The sequence below is a fragment of the Nomascus leucogenys genome, chromosome 5 (genome assembly GCF_006542625.1).
Source record: "Nomascus leucogenys isolate Asia chromosome 5, Asia_NLE_v1, whole genome shotgun sequence".
Classification (NCBI taxonomy): domain Eukaryota; kingdom Metazoa; phylum Chordata; class Mammalia; order Primates; family Hylobatidae; genus Nomascus; species Nomascus leucogenys.
This window is the reverse complement of record NC_044385.1, coordinates 65,053,888-65,080,932: the sequence shown is the minus strand read 5'-3', so window position 1 is coordinate 65,080,932 and position 27,045 is coordinate 65,053,888. Positions and strand designations below refer to the sequence as shown.

The 27,045-nt window shown below is 37.9% G+C and overlaps 1 long non-coding RNA gene across 1 annotated transcript; it reads right to left on the bottom strand.

Annotated features, from left to right (window-relative positions):
- Positions 1–3,344: 3,344 nt before the first annotated feature.
- On the bottom strand, positions 3,345–25,714 carry LOC115835178. Its single transcript, XR_004030144.1, has 3 exons — positions 25,604–25,714; positions 23,743–23,856; positions 3,345–3,423 (listed from the first exon to the last, which is right to left on the bottom strand). It is a non-coding gene; the product is annotated as an uncharacterized LOC115835178 (long non-coding RNA).
- Between the last annotated feature and the right edge of the window lie 1,331 nt (positions 25,715–27,045).

Genomic DNA, 27,045 nt, shown 5'->3' with positions numbered 1-27,045 from the left:
GGGAAGACACTTTCGTCTGAGGAGGACCCAGGCTCCGCTTCTGAGCGGCGCGGTTTTTTTTTTTTCTCTGCCCGGGTGCCTCACTTTCCTCTAATGGGCCTTTTGCCAGCTTTGGGGTACCCCTAGCGGGCCCGACTCGCACCCGGGGCTCGAATCAGGGTCACCAGTGTCCAGGAGGTCCAGCGCAATGCCTGATGGGAAGGCACTTTCATCACTGGGGGACCCAGGCCCTGCTTCACTGCGGCGCAGTTTTTTTTTTTTTTTCTAACAATTAATTTGAAGTTAGACACACAGGATTTACTCATCAGTATTAGAGCATTCGCTGTTATCCAGGAAGAAAACTATCCCTGGTGCTGAAACTGCTCTGTGTAGTCCTTGTGGTTGAAGAATTAAAACAGTTTCTTTTAGACATTTCCTTTCATTGAAATTATGAATTGGATAAGTGTTCATACCTTAGAGGAAGTATTAAATTTCACATGTTAACATCTTAATTAATGTAAGATTAATATTCTACTTATGACTATGTTTTAATATTGAAAAATGAGTTTATGATGAGTTTCATTAGTTTCTAGAGAAAACAATGGTTTAAAAAATTTCAGTACATAAGACATTGAAGAGTCTAAGAATGTTCCAGAAATCTGAAAACATATACCACTAATCAAAAGTTTCTCCATTCATGTTGACTAGCATTTGCCTTAGGTGTCAGAATTAATGGATTTGTGTTAAAAATAAACACCTGAAATCTAATTCCCTAACTGCATTATAACACACTTGATTACAAGTACTTAGCTTTTATTTAATGCTTATAATGACTTTAAATTGTAGCGGAATGGGCTTCCCCCCAAGAGGACTGCTTTGTTGATCCTGAGTTGGGGTCCTAAAACCGAAGTTAACTATACTTTCATATATTCTTGCAAGTAGAAGTACAGTGTTGGTGTAAATTCTCCTTAGATGGATAGCTAAGTCCAGAGGAAATAATGGTAATGGGCATCATATGACCATATGCAATTCATGTGCATATTTATATCAAGAAAAGGAACATTATAGGTCTGGTGAGACCCTATTTTGTTCTGACAATGTCATCTGTATGTGTCTGTTTCAGGAATTTGGAAGTCAAGGGATTCTGTGCTGGATTGTAAAGCATGTGCTTCTGCTTGATGTAGCTACTCAATTTTGTATTCTTGACTAATAAAGTCATAAACATAATTCAACCTCTGTGTGTGTGCTCTCCTTCCATTAATTTATACTTTACCAAAAAGTATTGAATGTGTGTGTTATGTAAGTTTCCTATAAATGATACTAAATGATTTATTAGCTTTATTCAATAAAGTTTTAAGTGTTTTCCTTCTATGACTACATTACGTGTTAACAAGAAATTTCTTTTTTTTTTTTTTTTTTTTTGAGACGGAGTCTCGCTCTGTCGCCCAGGCTGGAGTGCAGTGGCGCAATCTGGGCTCACTGCAAGCTCCACCTCCCGGGTTCACGCCATTCTCCTGCCTCAGCCTCTCCGAGTAGCTGGGACTACAGGCGCCCGCCACCACGCCCGGCTAATTTTTTGCATTTTTTAGTAGAGACGGGGTTTCACCCTGGTCTCGATCTCCTGACCTCGTGATCCGCCCGCCTCGGCCCCCCAAAGTGCTGGGATTACAAACGTGAGCCACCGCACCCAGCCAAGAAATTTCTTTAACTGAAAACTTCAAGCAAGATTATCTGGGTAACCCTTTAAAAAGAATTGTACCTGTATTTTGGGATTGAATATATTAATTTCTTTTACTGTTTTAACAGGACATAATTTTACAAGACAAGCCACTTTTTCAAAGCCTGCTTCTCCTCCCATTTTCCCTATCTCTGTGATTGACACCTCCAACCCCTGTAGCCTGCCTCTGCTCTCTCTTAACCAAGTCCTACTGATACTACTTCCTAAGTATTTTTCAGCCCTGTCCTTCCTCTCCATCATGATGGACTCATTTCCAGTTGAAATCCTTATGGTACCCTCCCTGGATTATTGCAGTAATCAGAGAGCTGGTCTCCTTAACTCAGGATTCACTTCTTATCTGTTGTTCACAGTGACATCAGAAAGATATTTTAAAATGACGAACTAGAATTAATTACATAAAACACACATACACACATAAATAATACTTAAATCTTTCAATGATGTTCCAATTAAATAAAATATAATACAGGAGGCACTTTATGTTGTGGCCTCAATCTTTCGATTCAAACTTATCTCCTGCCACTATCTCCTTTGAACATTGTATTCCGGCTACTTTAGAATAATAATAATATATAATATTCGTAGAGCCCTTCCTGGGTTCCTATCACTGTACAAAATACTTCACATATAACAAATAATCTTTGACAACTTTATTAGGCAGGTACTATTATTATCAATCTATGTATCTATATCTATATATATAAAATCTGTATTTTATAGATAAGAAAAAAGAGGGCAAAAACTTGCCAAAATTACAAAGCTTAGAAGTGTAGCAGTTGGGATTTGAATCTAGGCATCCTGCCTCTACAGTTCACAGTGGCTTTCTTGTGCCAAAACGCTTGCAGTTCCCTAGACTTGACATTTCTCAAAATCTGTGTCTTTCACATGCTCTTCCAATTGTCTGGAAAATCTTTCCCAACCTCAGTCTGCCTGTGGTACTCATGTTCACCCAACAAGAACTGACTCCATCTGTCCTCTCTCCATGAAAATTTCTCTGAATCTCAGCACTTTGAGAGGCCGAGGCGGGTGGATCGCCTGAGCTCAGGAGTTCGAGACTGCCCTGGGCAACATGGTGAAACCCTGTCTTTACTAAAATACAAAAAACTCGCCAGGTATGGTGGCACACGCCTGTAATTCCAGCCGCTCCGGAGGCTGAGGCAGAAGAATTACTTGAGCCTGGGAGGCAGAGGTTGCAGTGAGCCAAGATTGCACCACTGCACTCCACCTTGGGCTACAGAGTAAGACTCCGTCAAAAAAAAAAAAAAAAAAAAAGAAGAAAGTTTTCCTGGTAAGGGCTCATGCCTTGGCACTGAGGGCATCTTGCAAAACTCAAGGATGTCACTTGGCATAGCAGATAGAAAATAATTGTGATATGAGGCAGCCTGAATTGGATTTATGGCTCTATTGCATATTGGTTTTGTGATTTTGGGAAAGTCATTTAATCTCTCTGAATTTTAGTTTCTTTAGGGATTAATAATATCTTTTCCAGGGAGCTGTTATTAGGATGAGACAACGACCAGAACATAGCAAGAATTCATTAGTGCTCTCACCACCCGTCCTCCGTTGCAGCTCTCAGTACCTGAATGGCAATTGTGCATCTTCTCATCAGCCTGTGAATTGCTTCCCCTTTCATCTTTGGCTCTGCAGTATTCAGTGTCACTAGTGAAATGTGTGAAATGAATGAATCGACAACTGATCCTTAATACCTAATGAGACAAGTGAATGAATCCTTTTGTTCATTTTATGGCCAGAAAGATAGTGTAATTAAGTAATAACTGGCAAAAAAGAGAAACTCTACCTATACTTTGTCCTTTTCTCAAGTAGCATCTGAAACTTTTTCCTTCTGTTTAAAAAATTATCACTGAAGGATCTCTTTGAATGTGTCTCGAATTTTATATAAGCAGATGTTCACAGCTCAGCATATTAGAAGATTAGATGATTTTAAAAATTGGTTCATAGTTTTATAGTCTTGGAATATCTATCTATCTATCTATCTATCTATCATCTATCTATCTATCTATCTATCTATCTATCTATCTATCTATCTATCTATCTATCTATACAGGTATCTATCTATCTACCTACCTACCTACCTACCAATCTGTCATCTTCAAATATATTTAGGCTGCTTTCTTGAGGCTAATTTTTTATTCCATTCTTTCATTTTTTTCAAGATCCCGGTATTCCCTGGTGTATTGGGTCCAGGTATTTATGAATAGGAGAAGAAATGATTCAGTGGCAGCTCCCCAGGATTTTGAATTATGAGATATGAAATTAGAAATGGCAACTTAGGTGGATTGTTTGAGAACACTGTGTATTACTGCTTCTGTATCAACTTCTCTTCTCCCTTGTTCATACTTTTTAAATATGCATTTCAAGCACTATGTATTGGTGAACATTTGAACCCAAATCATATAACAATAGAAGATGCCATAGTTGGAAAGGCATAAAAGGTCATTCTAAATGTGTGAACAAGTTAGAGAACTACAAAATTAGAGATCATCATTGCTATATTGCAGATAGACTTCATTGCTTTTCACAGAAATTAAGCCATAGATAACAATGACAGGTCGAAATAGGTCATGATTTCTAAAAATAATGTATGTAAATTACCTATGTAAATACATTAAAATATGAATTATTTGAAAAAATGAATAGTAGGCCCTCAGAATAGCCCTACACGTAAGTATATAATAAAAGCATGAGTTCAAGAGCAGAATGTTAATGAAGCTCCCTGTCTTGGTTTCTTTAATAAGATTCTTCTATTCTGCTTTCCAGAACTATTATGTTCCCATTATAAACTTTGTACCAAGTTAAAAGTGAGGCACCTTTTGCTCCTTTTTTCTGTCTTCCTGGCTCTCTAGTCCTAGGAAGTTAAAAAGAGTCAGAAAATCCCATCTTTTCTTCTATGAAGTTTGGGAGAAAAGTCAAGATAGGCAATAAAGTGTTGCACTTGATAATCCAAGCATCCTTCTACTGATAGTAGAGTCTCATTATCCTTCCTCAGATATATGCAATGACGAAAATAGACAATGAGAAAGCATGCACCAAAGTAACTCTTTGAGTGTATAAGGGCTGATTAAGTTGAAAGAAGATTGCCAGGCGAGGTGGCTCATGCCTGTAATCCCAGCACTTTGGGAGACTGAGGTAGGCAGATCACTTGAGGTCAGGATTTCGAGACCAGCCTCACCAACATGGCAAAACCCCGTCTCTACTAAAAATACAAAAAGTATTCGGGCATGGTAGCGCGTGCCTGTAATCCCAGGTACTCGGGAGACTGAGGCAGGAGAATCACTTGAACCTAGGAGGCAGAGGTTGCAGTGAGCTGAGATGATGCCACTGCACTCCAGCCTGGGCAGAAGAGTGAAACTCCATTAAAAAAATTGCAAAGTATCTACTAATCTAAAAAATGCACAGCCTCAGTTCTCAAAGAGTTTATGTTGTAGGATCATGTCAGTTCCATATATAATTTGTTTATCACAACTGCACACTGTTACGTAAAGGAAATGCACAACTTGAGATATTTATTTTGGCTAGAAAACTGAGAAACATTAATAGAGGCAATTTGTGAACTGTCTTTTCAAGGAGGTCTTTAAATGGAATGTATTCATGATAATGTTAATGCAGGGCTACCTAGAGACAGAGGGAAAAATTAAACAAGTTTTTTTTTTTAACTTAACTTTTGGACTCAGCTATTAAGAAAGCATTTAAAAGTAAAGTCAAATTCAAATCTTTCTATCCTGTGAGCTCTGCCTCTCATCTCTGTCAGGCTGAAACTCCATCAAAGACTGGCAGTCACATGAATGGAGTGGAAAATATTCTCTAGTTTGTTTGTGTATTTTTTCTTTAATGTTCCAACTCACATAATAAGCTTAACATGAAAATTAAAAGCAATCATATGTAATTCTCAATATCAGAGTAGATGAGAGTGGCTGCCTTCTCACCAATAACCAGAATGCATTGCAGCTTTCCCAGCTGCCCTTGCACCTTCTCAATAGCCATGTGACCAGCTTTGGTGACTGCTGCATGTCAGTGAAGGGAGTATTTTCTCCTTTCCCTAGCTAACATGCAGATGTGGTGAGTAGCTCTTTTGGGCCACAAAAGCCATGCCGTAGTGATTGGATAAAAGAAAAATAGAAGATACCCAAGCACTGACCTCCCTGTAAAGCTATGCCACCTTAATAACTTGTTCTATTATGTGACTGGGAAATAGTCTCTTTTCTTCCCTAAGCCACTCTTATTTTGAACTTCTATCATAGCCACCAAACCTGTATCTTAACTAACACAAAACTTTGTACCTGGAAGAGGAGCTGAACAGAAGAGAATCTGAAATACGTGGCATTTACTCAGAATTCCCCAGCATGTGACAGTGATAAAGCTGGTGAGTTTTGCTAGGCCATGGACAACTGTTTGTTAAAACCACCATCTATGATGTCATGGAAGGTAGAGCACATGGCATCTGAACCTCTAACTCCAAAGAACATGGAGGAAAACATTTCAAGTGTTTGGTATAAGATGCTTGCTTCTTGCTACTTTTAGTAAAGGCTACAAGAGAGGAACTCAAGCTGGAGCTAACCAACATAAAACAGGGCAGGAAAGGACTATAACTACACTAAGAAGACTCTCTGCCTGTGGCTTGAGATTGAAGTTGCCTAAAGTCTGGGAGGAGCTTCACAGTAAGCCTGCCAACTACTTCCCTACACTGACGCAGCTGGAAGAAGTGGATCTGAAGAGCTTGCCCTAGCAGGAGATAAAATTGTGGCCCCAAGCCAAGGCAGCCAAACAATGAATATCCCTAATCTGAAAATCTGAAATCTGAAATGCTTCAAAATCTGAAAGTGTTTAAGCACTTACATGATGCTCAAAGGAAATGTTCATTGGAGCATTTCAGATTTCAGATTTTCAAATTAAGGATACTCAACTGGTAAGTATAATGCAAATATTCCAAAATCTGAAAAATATCCAAAATCCAAAATACTTCTGGTCCCACACATTTTCAATAAGGGATACTCAACAAGTATTTTAAAAGATCAAAATAAGGGTAAGAGAATATGGATATTTAAGCTTATGGTTCTTTACATGGAACAGTTGAGGCCATTAAAAAATGTCTAAGACATAGGCAGTGGAAGACTGAATTCAAGAAGAAGTCTCAGAGCTGAGGAAACAAAGAACCTATGAGGTTAAGGTGTTAGATGAGCCAACCACATGAGTGTGAAAGGGAGGCCAAATGAGACAATGATGTTGCTTGGGTGGAGAGGAAGTTCTGGAATAAATGTGGCAGTTGTTGGAAGACACTATAGTTAGAAGACATTATAGTTAGATGGATAGACAGTAAAGAAGGGGCTTTTGTATTAAAATAGAGGAATAGTGGTTGGGAATAGGAAATATGGAGCTAAAATTATGCCAACCTACTTCTATTAAATAAATTCTATGACACCTTAACCTTTGGGAAAATGACTAGCCTTCAGTAGAGCACATGTTAAGGGAAGGAATGTCCCCATAGAGATAGCTGAATTTTAATTAAAGCAAAGAAATGGAGTCGATGTCCTCTAATGAGGTTTCCAGAAGTCACATTGAAAATATTTGGGTGGGAGGATAGATTGATTCAGAAGTAAAACACAGAGCAGTATGGGGATAAGACACTGGAGAGCATAAATGAGTCGAGCTTTCAAAAAAATAGAACAAAATTTTTTGAAGTCAGTTGCCTATTATCTTCCCTCATAGTTCTTAGGGAGATATAACTAAAGGCCTCCAAAGAATTTGTGTCTGTCCATAGGGTACAGAATAAATTTATTTCAAAGATCTCCTCCTCCCACAGTTGATTATTTGACTTAGGGCAAAAGACTGAATGTAAATAGTAGTGAAACTCTCTCTGATATTATTGTAAGGAATAAAATAATTTTGCTTTGTAAATAAAATAGAATATTTTCTAGAGAGAACTGACCCAAACTCAATTTTAGGACTGGTCCTGAAATTCAGAAATGCCTTTCCCATATTGCCTAACTGTGCCTTTTTCACTAGAAATAAAAGTGCTGCCTTCATGGAGCATGCCTCCCCAGAGATCAGTGAAATCAATGAGAAATGCAATGTCCATTTGTCAGTAAAGACATGTGAAGTTTGATGGGTTTCTTGGGATTGTACAACTAGCTAAAAATTCTAAAGAAAAAGTGGGGCACAGAAACCAAAAATCTCAAGAGATCTTTGAAGAAGGAAACATGAAAAATGGGACAAATTCAGAGAACTGTTGCTGGCATAGATGTTAACTTCCAGAAGAAGATGGAAATAGACTACCATACAAAACAAAAAAGACAGAAGAGAATATTAGCACTCTGTTGCAAAGAAGAATAGGTATGCTCAACTGGTAAGTATAATGCAAATATTCCAATATCTGAAAAAAATCCCAAATCCAAAATACTTCTGGTTCCATGCATTTTGGATAAGGGATACTCAACAGGTAAAATGAAAGAGTTATATTCTTTTTGTGGTAGTAATTCCACTTTCAGGGGCAAATACATTTTGATTATTTTATCACCTTTCAGTGAGTTGTTTTTGTTCTTTAAATAGGATGTATGTTTGAGGTAAGAAGTAAGCATAAAGTATATGATTTTTTGTGTCTGTTTTTATCTTGCTGTACCCGTAGGGAATGTTTAATTCTGCCTTGGGAAGTGGCCAAATTTGAAGGTGCTGTGATTCAAACTGTCAGCGAGATAAGGCAGCAGATCAAGAAAGCGCTCCAGGCTCCAGAAGGAGCCTTCCAGGCCAGCTTTGAGTATAAGCTGCTCATGAGCAGTGAGCGTCCTGAGTAGTGTTCAGGGAAGGGTGTTACCATTCATGCTTGATTTCTAGCCAGCGTGACGAGAGGCTGGAGTCAGGTCTCTAGAGAGTTGAGCACCTCCAGCCTTAGATCTCCCAGTCTTATGTGGTGTGCCCATTCGCCTTGTGTCTGCAGCCCCCTGGCCACACCCAGTAACAGTGCTGGGATCTATGATACTAGCTTCCTTAGTGAGCTTTCCCTTCAAATACTTTGCAACCAGGTAGAGAAGTTTGGAGTGAAGGTTTTGTTCTTTGTTTCTTCGCAATATGGATATGAATCTTCTTTTGAAAAAGTTAAAGTAAATTACCTCTCTTTTCAGATACTGTCTTCATGTGAACTTGGTATCCTGTTTCCATCCCAGCCTTCTACAACTCAGTAACATCTTTGTTGAAACCAGTGGGTGAGAAAGACACCTGGTCAGGAATGCAGACCACAGGACAACTCAGGCTCACCCACGGCATCAGACTAAAGGTGAACAAGGACTCTGTATAAAGTACTGGTGGTGTGTGTGTTAGTGGAGATGCAGCCTGTGCTCTGCAGACAGGGAGTCACACAGACACTTTTCTATAATTTCTTAAGTGCTTTGAATGTTCAAGTATAAAGTCTAACATTAAATTTGATTGAACAAGTATATATTCATGGAATATTTTGGAATGGAATACCAAAAAATGGTAATAGTGGTTCTTTCTGGATTGAAGACAAACTTTTCTTCTTTAAATTTTATTTTATATATTTGAGGTTGACCACATGACCTTAAGGATAAATATAGACAGTAAACTGGTTACCATAGTGAAGCAAATTAACATATCTACCATCTCACATAGTTACATTTTTTTGTGTGTGACAGGAACAGCTAAAATCTACTTATTTAACAAAAATCCCAAAGACAATACATTTTTATTAACTATAGCCCTCATGATGTACATCAGATCTCTAACTTGATCATCCTATATGTCTGCTACTTTGTATTTTTTTAATGTACGTCTCCCCATTTGCTATTGGTCATTTCCTATTTGGCTCATTTTTCAACTGGGTTGTTTTTCTGTTATTAAAAGAGTTCTTTACTGATTTTTGGACATTAACACTTTATCAGATATGTGATCTGCAAATATTTCTTCCAGTCTGTAGGTTCTCTTTTCATTTTGTTGGTTGTTTCCTTTGCTGTGCAGAAGCTTTTTAGTTTGATGCAGTCCTCCTTGTTTATGTTTCCATTTGTAGCCTGGCTTGTGGTGTGATATCCAAAAAATAATTGCTAAGGCCAATGTCAAGAGGCTTTACCCCTATGTTCTCTTCTAGGAGTTTTACAGTTTCAGGTTTTATTTGGGTCTTGGGTCTTGTATCTGTTTTGAGATGATTTTTGTGTATGGTGTATGATCAGCGTCCATTTTTATTCTTTTGCATGTGAAAATCCAGTTTTCCCAGCATTATTATTGAAGAGACTATTTTTCTTTCCATTGTGTTGTCTTGTTTGCCCTTGTCAAAAATTAGTTGACAGTATATGTTTGGATTTATTTCCAAGGTCTCTGTTCCGTTCCATTGGTTTATATTTTTTGTTTTTATGCCAGTATCATACTGTTTTGATTACTATAGGTTTGTAATACAATTTTAAATCAAGAGGTGTGATGCCTACAACTTTTTCTTTCACAGTAATCTGTTGGCTGTTTGGGGTTTTTTGTGGTTCCATATGAGTTTCAGGATTTTCTGTGTTTTTTTTTTTTGAGATGAAGTCTCACTCTGTTGCCCAAGTTGGAGTGCAGTGGCACAATCTTGGCTCACTGCAACCTCCACTTCCCGGATTCAAGCAATTCTCCTGCCTCAGCCTCCCGAGTAGCTGGGACTACAGGCACATGCCACTATATCTGGCTAATTTTTGTAGTTTTCGTAGAGACAGGGTTTCACTATGTTGGCCAGGCTGGTCTCCAGCTCCTGACCTCGAGATCCACCTGCCTTGGCCTCCCAAAGTGCTGGGATTACAGGCATGAACCACAATGCCTGGCCAGCATTGTTTTTCTCTGTTCTGTGAAGAATGCCATCAGAACTTTGATGAGGATTGTGCTAAATCTGTATATTTGCTTTGGGTAGTGTGAACATTTTAACAATATTAATTCTTCTGATCCATAAACATAGGATATCTTTTCATTTGTTCGTGTCTAAATTTCTTTCATCAATGTTTTATGGTTTTCAAGTGTACACATCTTCCATCTTCTTGGTTAAATTCATTCCTAAGTATATGTTTTTCTTTGATGCTATTGTAAATGAGATTGTTTTCTTGATTTGTCAGGTAGGTTAGTTGTATATAGAAATGCAACTGATTTTTATATGTTGAGTTTATACTTTGCAGCTTAACTGAGTTGATTTAGTAGTTCTCAGAGTTTTTTGTGGAACGTTTGGAGTTTTTTACATAAAAGGTCTTGTCATCTGCAAATAGAGATAATTTTACTTCTTTAGTTGCTTTTTTTTTCTCATCAGATTGCTCTTGCAAGTACTATCTTGAATAAAAGTGATGAGACTAGGCATCCCTATCTTGTACTCAATCTTAGTAGAAAAGCTTTTAGTTGTTCCCCACTGACTGTGATGTAGGCCATGGGTTTCTCATAAATGGTCTTTATTATGTTGAGGAACTTTCCTTTTATACATAAACTATTAAGAGGTTTTATCAAGAAAGGTTGCTAAACTTTGTTAAATGCTTTTTCTGCATCAATTCAGGTGACCATATGGTTTTATCTTTCATTTTGTTAAGGTGATATATCACATTGATTGATTTACATATGTTAAACCAGCCTTGCATGCCAGAGATAATTCCCACTTAATCGTGATGTATAATCTTTTTGCTGTGTTGTTGAATTCTCCTTCCTAATTTTTTTCCTGATCAGCCATATATATATATATATATATATATATATATATATATATATATATATAATTACACTTTAAGTTCTAGGGTACATGTGCACAACGTGCAGGTTTGTTACATATGTATACATGTGCCATGTTTGTGTGCTGCACCCATTAACTCCTCATTTACATTAGGTATATCTCATAATGCTATCCCTCCCCCCTCCCCCCACCCCACAACAGACCCAATGTGTGATGTTCTCCTTCCTGTGTCCAAGTGTTTTTTTGTTCAATTCCCACCTATAAGTGAGAATATGTCGTGTTTGGTTTTTTGTCCTTGTGATAGTTTGCTGAGAATGATGGTTTCCAGCTTCATCCATGTCCCTAAAAAGGACATGAACTCATCAATTTTATGGCTGCATAGTATTCCATGGTGTATCTGTGCCACATTTTCTTAATCCAGTCTATCATTACTGGACATTTGGGTTGGTTCCAAGTCTTTGCTATTGTGAATAGTGCCGCAATAAACATACGTGTGCATGTGTCTTTTTAGCAGCATGATTTATAATCCTTTGGGTATATACCCAGTAAGGGGATGGCTGGGTCAAATGGTATTTCTAGTTCCAGATCCCTGAGGAATTGCCACACTGACTTCCACAATGGTTGAACTAGTTTACAGTCCCACCAACAGTGTAAAAGTGTTCCTATTTCTCCACATCCTCTCCAGCACCTGTTATTTCCTGACTTTTTAATGATCACCATTTTAACTGGTGTGAGATGGTATCTCACTGTGGTTTTGATTCGCATTTCTCTGACGGCCAGTGGTGATGAACATTTTTTCATGTGTCTTTTGGCTGCATAAACGTCTTCTTTTGAGAAGTGTCTGTTCATATCCTTTGCCCACTTGTTGATGGGGTTGTTTGTTTTTTTCTGGTAAATTTGAGTTCATTGTAGATTCTGGATATTAGCCCTTTGTCAGATGAGTAGATTGCAAAAATTTCCTCCCATTCTGTAGATTGCCTGTTCACTCTGATGGTGGTTTCTTTTGCTGTGCAGAAGCTCTTTAATTAGATCCCATTTGCCAATTTTGGCTTTTGTTGCCATTGCTTTTGGTGTTTTTAGACGTGAAGTCCCTGCCCATGCCTATGTCCTGAATGGTATTGCCTAGGTTTTCTTCTAGGGTTTTTATGGTTTGGGGTCTAACATTTAAGTCTTTAATCCAACTTGAATTAATTTTTATATAAGGTGTAAGGAAGGGATCCAGTTTCAGCTTTCTACCTATGGCTAGCTGGGCAATGTCAACTTTGTAAATTAACTGAGACCTGTCTCAGATTTTGGGGGTTCACAAACTATATTCCAAGGATATAGTAACCAAAACATCATAGGCCTGGTACAAAAACCATGACCAAAAAGCCAATGGAACAGATTAGAGAAGGTTGTAGGCTGCACTCCTACAACCATCTGATCTTTGACAAAGTCTATAATTAGAAGCAATGGGAATGGACTCCCTATTCAGTGAATGGTACTAGGATAACTGGTTAGCCATATTCAGAAGATTTAAAATGGACAACTTCCTCCCAACATATTAAGAAAATCAACTTAAGATGGATTAAAGACCTAAATGTAAAACCTAAAACTATAAAAACCCTAGACAAAAGCCCAGAACATAATATTCTGGACATAGGCAATAACACAACCTACTCATCTGACAAAGGGCTAATATCCAGAATCTATAATGAACTCAAACAAATTTACAAGAAAAAAAAAACAACCCCATCAAAAAGTGGGCAAAGGACATGAACAGACACTTCTCAAAAGAAGACATTTATGCAGCCAAAAAACACATGAAAAAATGCTCATCATCACTGGCCATCAGAGAAATGCAAATCAAAACCACAATGAGATACCATCTCACACCAGTTAGAATGGCCATCATTAAAAAGTCAGGAAACAACAGGTGCTGGAAAGGATGTGGAGAAATAGGAACACTTTTACACTGTTGGTGGGACTGTAAACTAGTTCAACCATTGTGGAAGTCAGTGTGGCAATTCCTCAGGGATCTAGAACTAGAAATACCATTTGACCCAGCCATCCCATTACTGGGTATATACCCAAAGGACTATAAATCATGCTGCTATAAAGACACATGCACACGTATGTTTATTGTGGCACTATTCACAATAGCAAAGACTTGGAACCAACCCAAATGTCCAGTAACGCTAGACTGGATTAAGAAAATGTGGCACAGATACACCATGGAATACTATGCAGCCATAAAAAATGATGAGTTCATGTCCTTTGTAGGGACATGGATGAAAGTGGAAAACATCATTCTCAGTAAACTACCGCAAGGACAAAAAACCAAACACTGCATGTTCTCACTCATAGGTGGGAATTGAACAGTGAGAACTCATGGACAGCGGAAGGGGAACATCACACTCCAGGGACTGTTGTGGGTTAGGGTTAGGAGATATACCTAATGCTAAATGACGAGTTAATGGGTGCAGCAAACCAACACAGCACATGGATACATATGTAACAAACCTGCACATTGTGCACATGTACCCTAAAACCTAAAGTATAACAATAAAATAAAATAAAATAAAAAACAAGGATTTTATGATCAAGTTTCCAATAGCTATTGCAACAAAAACATAAATAGACAAGTGGGACCTAAGTATACTAAGGAGATTATGTTCAACAAAAGAAACTATCAGCAGAGTAAACAGACAACCAACAAAATGGGAGAAAATATTTGCAAACTATGGATCTGACAAAGGTCTCATATCCAGAACCTGTAAGGAACTTAAAAAAATTTTTAAGCAAAAACTAAACAACCTCATTGAAAAATGGGCAAAGGACAAGAACAGACACTTCTCAAAAAAGACATACATGCTGTCAACAAGAATATGAAAAATGCTCCATTTTAAAAATCACTAATCGTTAGAGAAATGCAAATGAAAACCACAATGAGATACGATTTCATACCAATCACAATGGCTACTAATAAAAAGTCAGAAAATAACAGATATTGCTGAGGTTGAAGAGAAAAGGGAAATCTTATACACTTCTGTTGGGAATGTAAATTAATTCAGCCATTGTATAAAGCAGTTTGAAGATTTCTCAAAAAACTTAAACAGAACTACCATTTGGTGCAGCAATCTCATTACTGGGTACATACACAAAGAAATATAAATTGTTCTACCAAATGACACATGTACTTGTATGATTATCACAGCACTATTCACAGTAGCAAAAACATGGAACCAACCTAGAGGCTCATCAGTGGTGGACTAGAAAAAAAAATGTGTACCGCTTGACGTGGTTGCTCATACCTGTATTCCCGGCACTTTGGGAGGCCGAGATGGGTGGATCATTTGATATTAGGAATTTGAGAAAAGCCTGGCCAACATGGTGAAACACCATCTCTACTAAAAATACAAAAATTAGCCAGGCGTGGTGGTGCATGCTTGTAGACCCAGCTTGGGAAGCTGAGGTGGCAGAATAGCTTGAACCTGGGAGGTGAAGTTTGCAGTGGGCCCAGATTATGCCACAGCACTCCAGCCTGGGTGTCAGAGTGAGACTCTATCTCAAAAAGAAAAAAAATTGGTACATATACACCATGAAATACCGCATGGCAACAAAAAAAACAATAAAATTATGGCTTTTGCAACAAAATGGATGTAGCTGGAGGGTACATCCCACAAATTAAGCAAATTAACACAAAAACAGAAAAAGAAAGTATATATTATCACCTATAAATGAGAGATAAACATTGGCTTCACATGGTCCAAAACAGGGACCAATAGATACCAGGGCCTGTGTAAGGGCAGAGGGTGGAAAATTGGTGAGGATTGAAAAATTACTTGTGCCTATGTGGTACTATGCTCACTACCTCAGTGACTAAATTATTTTTTCCATGAAACCCCAGCAACATGCAATTTACCTACATAACAAAGCTGCACATGTACCCCCGAACCTAAAATATAAATTCAAAAAGAAAAGAATGAATATCAATAAGATACTTAGTAAACACACAAGTGTTTGGAAATCAAACAACAAACTTCTAAATAATTCACAAAGAAACATCAAAATAAAATTTAGAATACATTTTGAATTGAAAGATAAACATCTGAAGTGCTGAAAGAATAGAGATAGCTTTAGTCTCGAAACTTATATATAAAAACATTGAAATTTCAATCAGATGGTAATTGGTATGTGATTTGATAATCTACTTTAAAGTTTATACAAAACTGAGAACTCGGCTAGGTGCGGTGGCTCACGCCTGTAATCCCACGACTTTGGGAATCAGAAGTGGTTGCAACACGAGGTCAGGAGTTCAAGACCAGCCTGGCCAAGATGGTGAAGCCCTGTCTCTACTAAAAATAAAAAAATTAGCCAGGCATGGTGATGGATGCCTGTAATCTTGGCTACTCAGGAGGCTGAGGCATGAGAATCAAGTGAACCCGGGAAGCAGAGGTTGCAGTGAGCCAAGATCGCACCACTGCACTCTAGCCTGGGTGAGAGAGCAAAACTTCATCTCAAAAAGAAAAAAAAAAAATTGAGAACCCAGATAAAAATAGCTAACTTTATTCTCCAAAAGAAAAAAGAACGACAGTGAGTAGAGGTCTGCTTCTATTGGCTATTAGATAATCTTATAACCCTGCAGTACTGTGATGCTACGAAGCACATCCACAGCAGTAGTGTGACAGTCAGGTATCAAATAGACAAGAACTTCAGAGAAGACAAATATAATGTTTGAAATCAGTAGAAAGAAGCATTGCTTTGAGAAAGTTGGTTATTATTTGGAATTTGAAGAAATAAACAATAAATTTCAAGTAAAGAATGAAATAAAAAATGAATTAATACTACAAGGAAGTTTTTAAAATATTCATGCCTTTTCCTCATGACATGAAATACAAATATCATGAAGTAAAAGACAGACAAATTTTACTAACTAAACAAACTCATTTTTAGCAAACAATTGATAAATACCATTAAAAGACAAATAACAAAGTAGAAGAAAATATTTACATGGTATATATAACAAAAAATGGATATTCAGATTATCAAATAATAAAGAACTTGCAAATCCCAGTGGGAAAATGAGCAAAGAATATAAAGAGGAATTGCACAGAAGAAAAAGTACGCATTATGTATTAACAAATGAAAAGCTGCTTCATCTGTGTAATGGCCAAAATGTATGTTAAAATATAAGACAGCATTTCTCCCATCTCATTGGTAAAATAAAAAATACATATGCACTGCATAAATTCATATGTCACTTCAGCATTTTTACAATTAATATCACTTTTGTTATTCTTAAAAAGTTGAAAAATTAAATGAGTTAAAAGCAGTATAAGAGAAATTATTGCAAATATGTGTAGTGCCGCAATATTATTATTGTTAGGAGAAATCCAAGTAAGACCCCAGAGGCATAAGTTTAAAATGAAGACTAACCAGTTTATATATATAATAATTTAAAAATATTCTGTACATTATAAAACTCACAAAACAATTAAAAGGCAAAAAAAAAAAACAAGAAAAACAATTTCAAAATAAATGCCACAACACAGCCTCCCGTGGTCAAGATTACTCTCCACTCTACCATGATGATGTCTAAATAGGTTTTTGGGCATCTAGACTAATATTGGGTTTGTATACTCCCAGAAAATTCAAGACTAGTAAATGCACCCAACCTTACAACCCTGAAGCATATTATCACATAGGGGTCTTGTGTAGTTTGATAAAACGTAATGTACTACCTGTCACAGAATGAGCACTTAACTGACGTTGGGTGTGATGAAGCATAGTAGCAAAAAACTTTAGAATTAGGCCACAATGTTTTTAAGGGCTTTGCACGACCCATTATTTTTTGGCACTTAATTTAAAAAAATCTGCATGCTTATTTTAATTTTGTCATTACTTGCCATTGTATCCATCTCAGGACACTGATCAAATAATCACAAAAATCACAGAGATGATACTCTGCTAATTAAGCAAGTTTTCTTTTTTTCTTTGTGAAACCATTCTTCATTTTTTTGGTATTTAGAAATAATTTCTAGTGCTAATTTATTTTTAGTGAAATTTTGCACAGATTCTCCAAATAAAAAACCAAGAATGACCAATTTTATTGGGAAAATACTAAATGTAACAAACTTTATTTTTTGATAAGTGAAGACTATTTTTCTAATTTTGCTTAAAAATTTTAGGTTTAGCCTTAGGTAATAAAGTTAATAGAGAGAATGTTTACTACCATACATAAATTCAAAAGACTTGTTAGTTTAGATTGTCAATTTAATGTTGAACAAAGTTGCTTAAAATTTTCAGACAAAATAACTTTAGGTAAGCTTAAGAAAAGTTTGATTGCATTTTGTTTATAATCTTGTACTTCTGTTTTCATTCTGATTTAGTAGGCTGCACACTTTTTAAAAAAAAATTTCAGGTGGATTGTGGCCATTCCTTTTCCTCTTAATAAGTCTTATTTGATTGTTCTTCCAGAACAGATATTAATATTTGCAGTGCTGCATCTGGATCAAGCAGTTTGGTTAGAGAAATTTAAACCTTTAAATCACAAAACAGCTTATTTTCAATTGTCATAGCTGACATTGAATCTATGCCTAAAGTGGATATTGGAATGTCTCTGAGTTTTATATTAATAAATTTACTAGCTAAATAAGTGATGTAATCATCTGTTGATGTCTGAGATGAAGAGTGAGTAAAAACCACATAAAAATCTTCCATAAAACTAAACTTATCTTGGAATTCTTTATAAAAATAAATTCTGTGAGACGGAACTTTGGAAAGTTTTCCTGTAATTTCTTGAAATCAAATTTAAGAGTGCATGGTAGTCTGACCATTCTGCATTCTCCTCTCTGTACAAAAAACATCACTATTTCAAGGCCAGAGAGCCCCCTTTACATGGCTCGTTAAGAATTATTCAAAATCCAGCATGATTCAAGATACTGATGGATTTTGGGTATTTGAAGAGAATTCCTCTGGTGGCTAAAATGCTTTGAAGATCATTTGTGCAGCCGTCATTCAAGATTAAAGCCTCCCTAGTTAATTGTCCAGTGAGATCACAGTTCCTGTGACAGTGGCAGAAGATGTCCAGCAAGGAGTTAGCAGCAGCCTAGTTGGCTTTTATTGCATTCTCAATGAAAGCAGAAACTAATGAATAGCACTCAAAGTAATCAAGTTCCTGCTTTCTTGTCAAAAACTGAAGATGTATTGCTCCAGCTACTTTGGGGCTTAACACTTTCTCCAATTAAGAAGAGATGTTGAGAGCTTCTGGGAACCCATCATCCAAGACTGTGGCACTAAAAAAACACACCTGAGATTTTACTCTGCAAAGTTATTTTCTATTAAATTCACTGCCTTTTTCACATCAGAGTGAATAATGACAATACATAGTAGCTTGGTCATTTTGCACTCTTCATTCTGATTTTCCAGCAACTTGCATTCCTTTCAACTGTTCATAAGTTAAATTTCTCAATGAAGTAATCACAACAGAACTATCTCCTTGGACAGTTTGGAGTTTCCTGAAAAAAACAGATATACCACCATATGATCCAAAAATCCCACTGCTTGGTATATACCCAAAAGAAAGGAAATGAGTATATCAAAGAGATTTCTGCACACCTAGGTTTGCTGCAGCACTGTTTACAATTACTAATATTTGAAAGCAACCTAAGTGTCCATCAACAGATGAAGGAAGAAAATGTGGTATATATACACAGTGGAGTACTATTCAGCCATAAAAATGAAAGCCTGTCATTTGCAACAACATGGATGGAACTGAAGATTATTATGTCAAGAAAAATAAGCCAGGCACAGAAATACAAACATCACATGTTCTCACTTATTTCCAGGATCTAAAAAAAAAAAAACAAATTCATGGACATAGTAGAAGGATGATTACCAGAGGCTGGGAAGGGTAGTGAGAGAGTGAGGGGGAGGCAGGAATTGTTAATGGATACAAAAAACAAAAAAGAAGTAACATATAATAATAACCTACTATTTGATAGCAAACCTGGGTGACTACAGTTAATAATAACTTAATCATATATTTGAAAATAACATAAAGAGTGTAATTGGAATGTTTGTAACTCAAAGAATCACTGAGGGGATACCCCATTCTCTATGATGTGCTTTTTTTCCACATTGCATGCCCGTATCAAAACATCTCATGTACTCCATAAATACTATGTACCCACAAAAATTAAAAATAAAATACAAAAAAGAACCATCTTCTCTCTGTGTAACAAATATTATAGTTTCAAATCCAAGGCTAGAGAGCTGCCCTGAAACAACATACACTCTTTTGACTTGAAGAGTTTTCTCTTCGCTCTATACATAGGTATTTGTAGAAGTTAACATTCTGGAACATTGACTTCCAACACAGCAAGAGGGACAGCCACACATGTAAAATACAATGACAGAGCAGGACTCACAAGTGCATTCTGCTGAAAACGTGAGCAAGCCAAATTCAAATTATTTTTCAAACTCATTGATTTTAGCTACCGAAAGGTCTATAGGACATTATCAGACAGAGTTTTTGTAGAATCTAAGATTTAGAAAGTGAACTTGAATGTGACTATGATCATTATGCAATAACTGCTGTAAAAACTCAGGTTACTGTTGGCCACATAGGACTACAACACTCTTGTGTTGCCTTGACAAGTTCCTCTAAACGTGGCAGTAAACTTAGTGCCTTTCAGTGTTCTGTTTCCCATAGACTTACAGACAGCGAGAGACACCTGGCTCCCCCACATCACTTCCTTAGCAGCCAAGAACAGCATGGCACCCAGAATGACTTCTGGCTGTGGCAGAAAATGGCCTACATAGAGAGATGTCTGGCATTTGGTAATACCTGGATGAGAGCTTTCCAAGCTCTTATGAAGTATACGATGCATAAGGTCCATTTCTAAATACTAGAAACATCTTGCTGTGAAAACACATAAAGTCCATAGTTAAGATAATGATGCCATGCAGAAAAACACGTGGCAATGTAACCACCAGTCTTTTTCAATGGCCTTGCACATGGCTGTTACTGTACTGCTGAAGTCCAGTGTCAGCAGTTTATGTTTCCCCACTGTGTCACAGCCCAATTCAAAGTACCGTCAAAATTACATCTGGAGGTGCTAACAGGAAAATAATCTGAGTAAATCCATATTTGCTCTCTCAACTTCCAAAGACTGGTCATCAAGCAGTGTGTTTCTGTCTTTCTATCTTGGCTGTCATCTTTACTACACTACAGGGGTCTGAGGTTTGTAGAGTGGATATCACAGAGTTCTGGTTGTCCTTGTGAGGTTTGATATGATAAACTTTTTCAAAGAAAGTATGCCTGATTACAGAAATGAGTATTGTCCCCTGACAATCCACATAGAATTCTGGGGCATTCTTCTCTTTACATTTAATAATAGCTTCTGCTAAACTTGTAATGTTCTGTGGGATTGTATCACTTCTTCACCTTCTTGCTCACTTCCCACCTTCTTGCTCAGAGCTCCAATGGGCTCAGAGCAATATTTGGAGTGCCAATCACCCTGAGCTCAATCTTGCTCTGAATATCATCTTCTCTGAGCTCCATCTTACACTGAGAAGCACTGCTGCAAGCTCCATCGTGCTTGGAGCTCCTTCTTGCTCCATGCTCTATCTGCTCCAAGCTCCATCTTGCTCGAAGTGCCAATCGCTCCAAGCACCGTCTTGCTGTGAGCAACATCTGCATAGACATTCATCTTACTCAGAGCTCCATCTAGTCAGAGATCCATCTACTTTGAGCCCCATCTTGCTGGGAGCTCCAATCACTTCTAGCTCCATTTTGCTCTGAGCACCATGTGGTCAGAGCTCATCTTACTCTGAGCTACATGTGCTCTGAGCTCCACCTTGCTTGGAGCTGTAGTCACTGTGGGCTCCATTTTGCTCTGAGCTCCAACTAAAACCAAGCAACATCTCTTCCAAACTCCATCTTGCTTAGAGCTCCTTTTTTGCTCAGAGCTCTATCTGCTCTGAGCTGCATCTTGCTAAGAGCTCCAATCACTCAGAGCAATGTTCAGAGTGCCAATCACTCTGAGCTCCCTCTTGCTCTGAGCACCATCTGCTCTGAGCTCCATCTTACACCAGCAACTTCTGCTCCAAGTTCCATTTTGTTTGGAGCTCCTTCTTGCTCAGAGGTCTATCTGATCCGAGCTCCATCTGGTTCAGAGATCCAATCACTCCAAGCTCCATCTTGCTCTGAGCACCATCTGCTTGAAGCTCCATCTGCTCCAAGCTCCATCTTGCTTAGAGCTCCCATCACACTGAGCTCCATTTTGCTCAGAGCTCCATTTACTCAGAGCTCCATTTGCTCCAAGCTCCATCTTTCTCAGAGCTCCAATCACTCCAAACTCCATCTTGCTCTGAGCACCATCTGCTCTGAGCTCCATTTTGCTCAGAGCTCCATCTTGCTCTGAGACCATAGGCTTGGAGCTCCATCACACTCTGAGCAACATCTGCTCCAAGCTTCATATTAATTGGAGCTCCATCTCACCTGGAGCTCCATCTGCTCTGAGCTCCATCAAGCTTGGAGCTCATCTTGCTCAGAGGTCCATCTTGCTTTGAGCACCATCTGCTCTACGTATGTTTATAGCAGCACTATTCACAATGGTAAAGACTTGGAACCAACCCATATGCCCATCAATGATAAGACTGGAAAAAGAAAATGTACTACATATACATCATGGAATACTACACAGCCATAAAAAGGTATGAGATCAGGTCCTCTGCAGGGACAGGGATGAAGCAGGAAGCCATTATCCTCAGCAAGCTAACACAGGAACAGAAAACCAAACACTGCATGTTCTCACTCATAAGTGGGAGCTGAACAATGAGAACACATTTTAATACTATTATGCCCTCTGAAAATGGTCTCTGTTTCTCTTAACAAAGGATATTTATACTTTGTAATTTTTTTCTCTCTAAAGGATTGTGGCTTCTGTCTGTGCCAGTCTAGGGTACAGGTTGACTACCTCACTTTGAAATGACCCACCCCATGTCCACACATGGTTGGTCCCTCCTGTAAACTGTTTGTTCACAGACTGTTAACACCTGTGGGTCATTTGACGGGAGATGACCTCACATAGCAATGCACCAGGCAAATCACCAACTGAAAGGATCACTGAAACAACATGTGTTTGCTTATTTCAAAGAATGAACAGGAGTCAGTTGAAGGTGATTAAGTCAGCAACATCTTAAGGTGATAAGATGTCAGTAACATCTTAGATGACCAAGAATAATCCTGTGGGCCCCAAGAACATATGACAATATGGAATACGCCAGCAAAAATCTCACCCATCAGACAAGAGCAAATGACGCTGTGGCTCAAATGTTAAATGTCCTCTCTTGATGTGTGAAAGCACATGACCAGCAGGAGGCAAAAACATCAGGGAGACAAAGGCTTTGTTGCATATCTGTGGACTTCAGTCTCCAGTGAGACACTCAGAGCCTACATCTCCTCTGTTACCACTGCTGTTTTTATTGCACAGAACATTTCCATATATGTTTCATTGTACAAGAAACGTTTTGACAAACATACATCTGATAAAAGGCTGTCTTCAAAATGTCTAAGCAACTAACACTACTTACTAGCAAAAACACAAAAGAGAAACTAATAACCAAACAAAACCTGAATAGACATTTCTACAAAAAAGACATAACATTGAAAACAAGTTTTAAAACTTGAATAACATCACAAACCATGAGAAAGATATAAATCAATACAACACACATATCATCTCACTATAATTCAAATGGATGTTATCAAAGTGATAAAATATATTAAAAGAGACATAAATGCTGGTGGAAATTTCCAGAGAAGAACTCGTTTGGTAAGAATGTTAATTAGTATACAGTCGGGCATGGTGGCTCTTGCCTGTAATCCCAGCACTTTGGGAGGCTGAGGCCGGCAGATCACGGGGTCAGGAGATCGAGACCATCCTGGCTAACACGGTGAAATCCCGTCTCTATTAAAAATACAAAAAATTAGCCGGACATGGTGGCGGGTGCCTGTAATCCCAGCTACTCAGGAGGCTCAGGCAGGAGAATAGCATGAACCGAGGAAGCAGAGCTTGCATAGAGCTGAGATCATGCCACTGCACTCCAGCCTGGGCAACAGAGCGAGACTCTGTCAAAAAAAAAAAAGAAAGTTAATTAGTATACATACTACAGCAACCAGTTGGAGGTTCCTCCAAAAATTAAACCTACAACTACCACTTCATCTAACAATTCTACTACTAAGTATACTTTCAGTGCAAAAGAAATCAGTTTATGCAAGAGGTATCAGCCATCCTATGTGGACTGCAGCACTATTCACAATCGCCAAGATAAGGAATAAACTTACCTGCCCATCCACAGATGAAGGGATAAAGTGACTGTGGGGGATGCACACAAACAGAATAGTCTTCAGCCAGAAAATCAAAATGAAATTTCATCATTTGGAGCCATACTGTTGAACCTGGAGGACAGCATGGTAAATGATCTAAGCCAGGTAGAGAAAGAAAAACATTGCCACATCTCACTCATGTAGAGCCCAAAATAAAATGCTTTATTGCAACAGATCTAGAGAGCACAACAGTGGTTTCCAGAGATTGGAGGGAAGCAGGGGCATGGGCAGGGATCAGAAATAGGTACAAAATTACACTTAGATGAGAGGAATGAATTGTTCATCTCTGTTCCACACCACAGTGACCAGAGGTTAACAAAACATCACACCTTTTTCACAAAATATGGAAAAGAAGATTCCAGATGTTTTCACCATAAAGAAATTAACAACTGTTTGTGATAACAGAGACTTTAAATATCCTGATTTTAACATTCCTCTGTGTCTGCATTAACCAAAATGCCCCACTCTAACTCTCCCCATTGTATACCTTTACTATATGGCCAACCTTTTAAAAAATATGTAAATATGCAATGCTAAAATTCATGCAGACCACAAAACACCCTGAATTTCTAAAGCAATCCTGAGAAGTCCAAACTACATTGGTTGTGTCACACTTCCTGATTTTAAATTTCATTGAAAAGCTAGGGATCCCATTTCACACAGAGCAGTGGAACAGATTAGAGGACCCAGACATAAACCCACACCCCTAACACCATCTGATCTTCAAAAAAATCCACAAAAATAGGCTTTGGAGAAAGGACTCCCTCCACTCAATAGATGGTGCCAGGATAAACTGCTAGCCAGTTGCAGAAGAAAAACAGTGGGCCCGTGTCTCACCCTGTACAGAAATCAACTCAAGATGAATGAAAGATGTAAACGCAAGACCTCAAACTATGAAAAGCCTGCAAGAGAACTTGGAAATACCCTTCTTGACAGAGGATTTGGCAGAACATGGCTATGCCTAAGTCCCCAAAAGCAAGTGCAACTAAAACAATTATTGACAAGTGGGGCTTAATATACAAAAGAGCTGCTGCACAGCAGAAGAAATTACCAACACAGTAAACAGACAGCCTACACAATGGGAGAAAATGTTCCCACATACACATCTGATGAAGTCTAATATCCAGGATCTACCTCAAATACATTAAGCAAATAAATCAGAAAAACAAAAACTCAGTGAAGAAAGGGTAAGGGGCATGAAAATATGCATCTCAAAAGAAGGTTTACAGCAACCAACAGACAAGACAACATTTCTTTACCTCAGGAATCATCAGAGAAATGCAAAGCAAAAGGCCCATGAGATAGTATTTCACACATTCTGATGAATGACAATTATGACACAGACCACAAGAATGAACACCAGCAAGGCAGAGGAGGAGGGATGCTTGTCTGCTGTTGGTGGAAATGCAAACTAGTTCGGATGCCATGGAAAGCAATGTGGGGATTTCTCAAATAACTTTCTCGACATCACTAAACCTCACAAAAAAGTCCATGAAAACCACACTAAGATTCTGTCTCATTCCACTCAGAGTGAGTGCTACCAAAAACAAAACACAAATTTTTGAAGGGGACATCCAGTGTAGACTTACAGAAAGGTAAATCTTAAACACTATTGGTGGGTATGTAAATTAGTATACACACTATGAAAAACAGCTAGAGGTTTCTGAAAAAATTCACAGTACAACTATCATGTCAGCAACAGCCCCACCACTGGTTCCACATTTAAAACAGTTGAAGTCCCTAGGTTGAAGAGAGCTATTTGCCTTCCCATAGATACTAAAGCACTCTTAACTGTGGCCAACGTAGAGAACCAACCTACCTGTTCAAACACAGCTGCAGGGATGAGGAAACTGCTGTACAGATACACCACGGAATATGTTTCAGCCATAAATCTTTGGGAAATCCTGCCATCTGCAGCCACATGAAGAAACCTGAAGAACACGAGGTCCGAAGAATAAGCCTGGTAGAGAAAGTCCCATGCCACGTGATCTCAGGTATGTAGACTGAAAAAAGCTTTATCTTCTAGAAGTATAAAGTTCAATAGGGCTTACCAGAGGCTGCTGGGGAAGTGAAGGTGGCTCAGAAGGAATCAGTGATGGGGTACAAAGTTACTCTCAGATGAGAGTGACCAATTCTGGTCTTCTATTCCACAGCAGGGTGACTAGCCTTAACACAAATGTATCATATGTTTCAAAGTAGCTAGAAGGAAAGATTCAGAATGTTGTTACCACTCAAAAATAATAACTATATGAGAGGAAGAGATGCTAAATAACCTGATTTTATCATTACTCAACATATACATGTATCGAAATATTCCTTGTACCTTCTAATTGTATACATTTAGTATATGACAAATAGTGTTTTAAGAAATATAAAGAAACAATGCCAAAATTTATGTGGAAATGTGAAACACCCTGAATTTCCAAAGCTATTCTGAAAAATACAAACCATATGGGATGCATCACATTCCCTGAGTTCTAATTAAATGAAAATCCATAGTTAACAAACCCATATGTTACTGACATATACAGAGAAACACAGACCAGTGAGCAAAATGAATGTGCTCAATAATAAACAAAAATTTATATGGAATGAACACATTTTTCAAAACACCACCAAAATGACACAACGGGGAAGATTTCCAAAACTAGATATCCATATGCAAAAGAATAATACAGGACTCTTATGGTACTAGATACACAATAATCAAGTCAAAATGATTGAAGATTATACACAAAACTTGCAACCATAAAGCTCCTTCCTATAAAGACAACCTTGGGTGTGCGTATATTTAGGACAACTTGGATGTATGCTCAGGGTTCGCAAAAAGTAAACAAAAATACAAGGGAAAAAAATTATTGACAATGAACTGCTTTGGTAGTGATTTTGTTTTTTCTTGATTAGTAACCAACAGCACAGCCACCAAGAAATTACACACATGTGGGACCACGTCAAGCTGAAGCATCTGTGCCCAACAAAGGAAGCAATAAACAAAATAAAAAGGCACACTAAAAATTACAAGTTTGGGATAAGGGATTATTTTTGAAAAGGTACAAGCCAGTCATACTACCAGCTGGCAAAAAAATAACAAAACAACAAACAATTGCCAGACAAAAACTGGGCAAATAACTGGATTACATAATTTTCCAAAGAAGACAGGAAATTGACACAATGTCTACAAAGACGTGGTTAACATTACTACTCATGAGAAAAATGCAGATCAAAACCACACTCAGATCTTATCTCACTCCAATAGAATGA